Source organism: Protomyctophum bolini, assembly GCF_963924005.1.
Source record: "Protomyctophum bolini genome assembly, chromosome: 19".
Taxonomy (NCBI): Eukaryota; Metazoa; Chordata; class Actinopteri; order Myctophiformes; family Myctophidae; genus Protomyctophum; species Protomyctophum bolini.
In genome coordinates, this window is record NC_137880.1 from 33,503,943 (window position 1) to 33,512,667 (window position 8,725).

Here is an 8,725-nt window from a genome sequence, read left to right on the forward strand (position 1 = left end):
TTACACGTGTGTAGCAGATGTGTGGTATACACATTCACCTATACTTGGTGGAAATGGTTCTTGCCTATATTGAGGACAATCCCGTTCCCCTGCCAGAAGTATTAGTCAAAATAACATACTCTAATTTTAAAGAGTATACTTAGAAACGCTTATGTCACGATTGAGCTTATCTGCTCACTGGCATTAAAAGAAGTACTGGAAAGTCTTCCTCACTGTTGAGTGCCAGACAGCCCAACTGATTCATGCCATGAGCTTAGGACTGGAGGACTGCGATCCAGTGCCCATTTCTAGACTTAAGATTCAAGAGATTTAAAGCATTTCAGCATACCGCTTGCCAAATGGAAGAATTAATGTAAATTAAAGAGTCTTTTAATCTTCAAGTAGAAATACAAGCCAGTAGGATATTAAAGTATGCATTAGTTTTTTTTTGCAGCAATAATCCACCACAGCAACACAAAGGAAAAGCTGTGACATGTCTGGCGTAAGAGAGAGAATATATACAGTATACCCCCCGTCTGGGTCTGGAATGTTTAGCCATGTTTATAGTCCAGGTTGGACCACCAGAGGAAACGTTTCATCTGGTGGTCCAGGTCCAGCTTGGGGTGTTCACAGACTGGTTGTTGGAGGGGGTTTATCTCTGGTGGTCCAGGTCCAGCTTCGGACTGTTGTTGGAGGGGGTTTATCTCTAGTGGCCCAGCCTGTGACATACCCTCAGACTGGTTGTTGTTGGAGGGGGTTTATCTCTAGTGGCCCAGTCTGTGACATACCCTCAGACTGTATGTTGTTGGAGGGGGTTTATCTGGTGGTCCAGTCTGTGACATACCCTCAGACTGTATGTTGTTGGAGGGGGTTTATCTGGTGGTCCAGTCTGTGACATACCCTCAGACTGGTTGTTGTTGGAGGGGGTTTATCTCTGGTGGCCCAGCCTGTGACATACCCTCAGACTGTATGTTGTTGGAGGGGGTTTATCTCATGGTGGTCCAGCCTGTGACATACCCTCAGACTGGTTGTTGTTGGAGGGGGTTTATCTCTGGTGGTCCAGTCTGTGACATACCCTCAGACTGGTTGTTGTTGGAGGGGGTTTATCTCTGGTGGCCCAGCCTGTGACATACCCTCAGACTGTATGTTGTTAGTTGGAGGGGGTTTATCTCTGGTGGTCCAGTCTGTGACATACCCTCAGACTGGTTGTTGTTGGAGGGGGTTTATCTCTGGTGGTCCAGTCTGTGACATACCCTCAGACTGGTTGTTATTGGAGGGGGTTTATCTCTGGTGGCCCAGTCTGTGACATACCCTCAGACTGGTTGTTGTTGGAGGGGGTTTATCTCTGGTGGTCCAGTCTGTGACATACCCTCAGACTGGTTGTTGTTGGAGGGGGTTTATCTCTGGTGGCCCAGCCTGTGACATACCCTCAGACTGTATGTTGTTAGTTGGAGGGGGTTTATCTCTGGTGGTCCAGTCTGTGACATACCCTCAGACTGGTTGTTGTTGGAGGGGGTTTATCTCTGGTGGTCCAGTCTGTGACATACCCTCAGACTGGTTGTTGTTGGAGGGGGTTTATCTCTGGTGGCCCAGCCTGTGACATACCCTCAGACTGGTTGTTGTTGGAGGGGGTTTATCTGGTGGTCCAGTCTGTGACATACCCTCAGACTGGTTGTTGTTGGAGGGGGTTTATCTCTGGTGGCCCAGCCTGTGACATACCATCAGACTGTATGTTGTTGGAGGGGGGATCGCGTAGGGATTTCGCCTACGCGAGTCTTGACATGACATGACATGACATGACATGACATGAGTGTTGTATTGTGACTGCCTTGATCTTGTGGATGTAACTTCGAAGCACCTGAAATATTTATGTCTTGGTATGCAATTTACTTTGTGTGGACTGTGGACATTTATACATTTTTAAAGTGTGTGTGTGTGTGTGTGTGTGTGTGTGTGTGTGTGTGTGTGTGTGTGTGTGTGTGTGTGTGTGTGTGTGTGTGTGTGTGTGTGTGTGTGTGTGTGTGTGTGTGTGTGTGTGTGTGTGTGTGTGTGTGTGTGTGTGTGTGTGTGTGTGTGTGTGTGCACGTGCACGTGCACGTGCATGATTGACGGATCTTGACACATACCAAGTCATAGGAACAGACAGCTGGTAGTACTTTTTGGCAAATGCGGTTGAAAATATTCTGAATCAATTTGTAGCCTATGGACAAATGTATTATGACAAAAAAAAGGTTTGAACCTTTGCCTTTGTTTTAAATTATTTTAAGCTAGAAACAAGCCACCCTGGATCTTGGTGAATCATGACCGTAAAACCTTTGATTCTGTGAAATTGGGGAAATGAACAAATATTTGATGTTTGTTCAGAAATAAACATCAGAAAACATGTTTTCAATTCCTACTGTTGATCAGGTTATGCCAAAACACCATGGACACGGTCCAAAAATTGGAGCATTGTCTTGAATTATTTTGTGGGCTAGAAAATTAGGAAAATGAACCAATATTTGATGTTTGTTCAGAAACAAACATCAAATCAAAACCTCAAACAAAACATCTTATACTAAGATCCCCTGACCGTTGCCGTTTCGTGGTTGGACAAAAATCCTTTCTCTCTATCCACTACCAAATATTGTGTTTTTCAGTTGCTTCGTATTGATATTCTGTTTCTGTGCATGAATTTACTTATTGTAAACGTGGTGTCAGTAAAAATGAACATCACATGTGCAGCATGGTGACTGAATGGGCACCATGGGGTTTCTGGGTTTCTTTTTAGTTTGTTTTTCTCCAAAAATGTTGTTTTAGCAAAATCAACATGAACAAGGTAGAACCAGGGCGGAACAAGACCCTGCTGGTTAGTCAGTCGGCGGGCCAATCAGAAGGCTGACAAATGGTGAACTTCACCCGCCTCCATATCTAAAGATTGGACAGTATTAGGATGTTGATATTCATTTTGTGTTCATCCTTAGGGCCCCAAATCACACCTTATCGGATCGTGACAAATCATGACAATGAACACTATGTTTTGGGCCGATCAAATCATTTATAAGAAGAAAAACAAAACAAATAGTGTCGTCTCCTGCCTTTATTTTCTTAATTTTCGAATGATTTGATCGGCCCAAAATATTGTGTTCATTGTCATGATTTGTCACGATCCGAGTTGGCTTTGTCCGTGGCGTAACCGTCTTTAAATAAATACTTTAAGAAAAGCCTATGGGCAAAATGCATTGGGATTCATTTCCTGGGCCACTCGTCGTTCTGAAAGGGGGAGGGACTGCGACGCTCTATAGTAATAGGCCTATGCTATTTTGAAAACAGAACTATAATGTGATATGTTCATTGGCCCGTGAACGACTCCAGGGTGTCTAATGAAGTACTGTTGTCTCATAGACGCATGAAAAACTGGAAAAAATAAAAAAATTGTGGCACTCCATCTTTAACAATAAACAGAAATGCTTAAAAACAATAAAATGCATTGGGCCGTACAGAGAATGATGAACAGCGCATGCCACTATAATATCCATGAACACAAACACTTCCAACACAGCTTGATGTTAATTGGATTCGCCATGCAACTCCTTGCGGCGGTGGCTCAGGGGTAGAGTGCCTGGATGGGAACCGCAAGGTTGCCAGTTCGAACCCGGGCTCCCCCAGAGTTACTGTCGAAGTGTCCTTGAGCAAGACACTGAACCCCTAATTGCTCCCGATGTGCTAGTTGGTGCCTTGCATGGTTTCCGCTGCCATCGGTGTATGAATGGGTGAATGTAATGCACAATCTATGTAAAGCGCCTTGGATAAAGGCGCTATATAAATGCACCATTTACCATTTACCATTTACTTGCAACAAAATGGTTGCGAGTAGTTTGCATGTAATTGCATGAAAACATCATCCCCAATGGCAGTTGCAAGGAGTTGCATTGGTGTGTGTGTGTGTGACGTGTACTTAAAACGGTTTTGTTGCAAGGAGTTGCATTGGTGCCGTTTGAGCCTTCGTCTAGTGCAGGGGTTCTCAACATTTTTGGCCGGGGACCCCCGGAAATGCTTTGGCAATGTCTCGGGACCCCCGCCACCCCCCCTCCCGACCCCCAATATAAATTGACTGCTACAATAACCTTAATAATATACACCATAAATAAATACTGAAACCAGATATAATCATTAGGTAAGGTGTATGCATGTACTATGTGTACTATATGTAAACTCTTCATTTCCATTTTCCAGCCATTCAGTTATTTTGAAAATCATTTGGCGACCCCCCCGAGGGGTCGCGACCCACGGGTTGAGAACCCCTGGTCTAGGGCACATATGTAAATGCAGTGTATACATTAAAAAACAGCTAATTTGAAATGCTTTGGAACCCCTTCTACTGTTAAATATGAAATGAATTGTTTATTCATGATATAAGCATCCATATATTATTTGTTTATACAAAGTTCCCAATCTTCTCTGGATCAAGGCCCACTAGAACATCTCGATAAGCGTTCACGGTCCTGCACCCACTTAACATGGCATGCAGCCAGATCTGCCAGAACGGTGGGCCGCGTGCATTTTCAAACCAGTTTTTTTAATGATCATGTTCTGACTTGGATCCCAGGGAACTAACATATTATATGCTACTTTAAGTAAGTTGAAGCTCTTACAGAAACATTTACCATGAGTCCATGACATCTCTTTTATATTTTTTTATGTTAATGTTAGCCTATATATTGCATATATCAATGTTTCCATCTCCTTGTGCAATGGGCTGACCTGCAAAGGAGAATAGCTACTGTACTGTAAGATCCTCTCTCTCAATGTCCATGAATATGACTCGTAATGATTTATACAGCAATAGCTGCACTTGATGTATGACCTTTTGTAACTTCTTGCGAACTTTCCACATTGGGGAAGATGGAACTAAAGTCCACACCGGTGACACAGGGTTATAGAAGAGTCACTTTCAAGATTTATGCTCCAAGTTCAGCAACCAAGGTTGAAGCGTCATCTACTGCCGAATCTCTCCCTCTCTTACTCTGTCTTCCTCAAGGTTGGTGATGGGAGGAGGGTTAAGACACGTACGCACGCATGCGGGTGCAGTACATAGTTCAGACAAGTCATTGGTCCGACAAATGACAACCCACCTCATCTCCTAACCTAACCATAACCGCAAGCACGGGAGCAGACGCTAGTCTGACATGCGGATGAATGTCGGACTAATGCCCTGACTGAAAAGTGTCCTCCCATGCACAGTTTGCACACACGTGTATGTGTACGTGCACACGCACACACATGAGCGTGCGTGCGCGCAAAACACAAAAGAAGCCAAAAGATTTGCTCTCACGTCGAGGCGTTATCGAGCTCGTTATGTATGATCCAACAGTGATCAGTCAGAAAGATGCAAGGCTGTGTCTGGGATGGGTCAACCCTGGATGCCCTGAAAGGATGCCCTGAAAGGGACACACAGAAAAGTGACTGTCGGTCTGAACTCTGGACGTGTGGAAGCAGAGGTTTTGTGCCGCAGTGAGTCTCTTGTTTCGCAGGCTGGCTGAGAAAGACGATCTGTGCTACTGCTATAACCCTTCAAATGACGTTGTTCACTTCCCTCAGGCCAGACCCCACAGGCTCAGGGAAGGTCGAGAACGTTTCTTCATGATAGCAAGTCGGAGGTGAGCGGAGGATATAAACACAGCCCAGATAGTTCAAAGGCCTGAAATTGAGGCCAGAGAAATGTTTTTGTCACTTATACTGTCCGCTGCAGTGCTATTAGCCTTGCCATTGTGCTGTCCTGGCCCCATCAGAGGTCAGGTATGGGTAGTGGTTAACCTCAGAGCAATCTGGAAACCCATTTGGTAAAAAAAAAAAGAGGAAGAACTTATATCTTTTCCCCCTTTGTGTTTGCCTCCGGGGCACTATACCTCATTTCTTGTGTAGAAACAGGAACTTTTTTGCAGGCTCCTCCAAAGGCCTAGTCCACTTCCTACCGGGTGCTTCTGTGTTTATTCATACTAACAATAAATAACATTACATGTTTAGGACAGTAGTGCTCAGAACATCAGAGGAACTTCTTGACATGGGTTGGGGTTAAGCGGGACGCATACTCCACTTTTAGGTGGGTCATTCTACCTAATGAGTACCTTTACTTTTAGTGCTTTGAGTAAATTTTGCCGCCAATTAACACTTTTGTACTTACTCAAGTACATAATATGGGAAATGTACTTACATACAGAGTATTTCTACCTTGTGGTATTACTTTTACATAAGTAAAAGATTTGACAGTGGAAATGAACGTGTAAGCACACTGTGTTCCTCTTGAGAGAGGAGAGGAGGCCTTCCCCACAACCCTCCCTGTCTATAATTAGCCGTCCTGCTAAAAGTAAAATAGTGGTTTGCCGGCAATGCAGATCAAACGATGATGAGCAGGCAGCTCTCAGAAGCAACTGAAAAACACAATATTTGGTAGTGGATAGAGAGAAAGGATTTTTGTCCAACCACGAAACCACAAACGATGTTTGTTTCTGAACAAACATCAAATATTGGTTCATTTTCCTAATTTTCTAGCCCACAAAATAATTCAGGACAATGCTCAAATTCTTGGACCGCTTCCATGGTGTTTTGGCATAACCGGATCAACAGTAGGAATTGAAAACATGTTTTCTGATGTTTATTTCTGAACAAACATCAAATATTTGTTCATTTCCCCAATTTCACAGAATCAAAGGTTTTATGATCATGATTCACCAGGATGGCTTGTTTCTAGCTTAAAATAATTTAAAACCAAGGCCAAGTTGTAAAATAATTTCAAGGTAAATGTAACATGGTATTTGTCATTGGCCATATTACGTATAACTAAGCCTACTCACTTCTAATGAGCACATTATTATTATTTATTTTTTGTCATAATACATTTGTCCAAATTGATTCAGAATATTTTCAACCGCATTTGCCAAAAAGTACTACCAGCTGTCTGTTCCTATGACTTCATCTGTGTCATGATCCGTCAAAAAAACAAACACACACACACACACACACACACACACACACACACACACACACACACAGACACAGACATGCACACGCTAGCCAGGTGGCTGTGCTTGCCTTGAGCAGACTAGTGCTACTCTGTATGCAGTAGGCATCTGGAGGGCAATTAATCAGAAAGAGGCAATTGCAAGGTTACACAGTGGCTGTTATGCAGCCATGATATCTGATAAACATTGTTATGAATGGAGTCCTTGTCATTTGGATGGGATTGTCGGATTTGTATGGTTGAGTGATGTGAAGGGGACCGTGTACTGTGTAATTCTCTCTCTCTCTCTCTCTCTCTCTCTCTCTCTGTGTTTCTTCCTCTTTCTCGAAACCAGTTTCTCACTGTCTCTGATTAACTTGTTCACTGGCACACACACACACACACACACACACACACACACACACACACACACACACGTGCACATGCACACAACTCTTAACCCATTCTGACCGGGCACCCATTTTGGTGTCAGCATCGTGTTATGCTTTAGCTATTGAAAAATAGCAGATCTACAAGCTCATATCGCGCCACCGAGTGGCGCGATACGAGCTTGTAGGTCTGCTATTTTTGAAAAATTCGAAGAACGACTGACATTTTTAGAATCTGATCTCAGGTCAGAATGGGTTCATCAGACCAGTGTGTGTCCCATAGAGTATACTCTAAGGTGTGTCCAGTGGAAACCTCGTATGAATCTGATCTCAGGTCAGAATGGGTTAATCATTGGGAGCTACATTATGTGACATGTCAGAGCACGTCCCTCTGTGACCAGCCACTGGGGGGTGGAAGAGCAGGGTGATGATTATGTCCTAAAGGTAATGGGGGGGTTGCAGGTGTGACAGGGGGTGCAGCCCCATGGTTATTATAACATTATTATGTTTGAGCGTCAACTTATCCCTTTGGAGAGAGCAAAAAAAAAAGGCCACCGTGCCCCAAGACGGTTGGGCTGGAAATAGTGAACGTTTACTCAGTATGTGTCCCAAAGGCAGGGACTAGGTAAAGAGAGGCTGCCCTCTCCTCTAAGCTGCAGTTGCAGTGTGTAGTTGCATTTGGGAAAGAGAAGAGCATTGGTAATGACTCTTGACTAGTGTGCCCTGTGTGAGTGCACTGGGATGGGGTAGGTAAAGGCCTATTCATGCTCCATTTTTAGGTGATAATGTGACTGATAATGAAACTACATGTCACGCCGTGGTGGTATGCGACCCACCGCTCACCCAAACACATCTCTGTTTTTACATCTCTTTTTTTTTACCACCGTTTCGTGGTCACCTTATCACCTAAATCTGAGTATGGTTAGTGATCTTTACAATGGATATTTGGCACATTGAATAGACTTTATTTTTCCATTTGCACAAGTACATAGGAAATCTTGGAGCGCATCTCCCAGGGTCAGCATTAAAAAAAAGGGAGGGACAGGTGAGAAAAGAAACATAGAACATACAACCCTAGAATAAATAAGTGCTTCATAGTCTACCTAAAAACAATGCATATTCAGTTCGTCTATCAAGTAAAGTGTTGGAGATAGCCTCTTGACGACAACAAACAAATGTGCAGTGAGATCATTTAGAATACCTCTGCGCGTCCTTTAATTGGTGAAGTTTAAGAACGGACAAAAGTATTAAGGTTTAACATGTATTTAATCAAATTGCATATTACAGATTTACTAATAGAATGAGTTACAGAGATCTTTAGGCCGTCCAAAATGCTCTCCCTCTCAGCAATACATAGTCACCGAGTGGCAGTTCATGA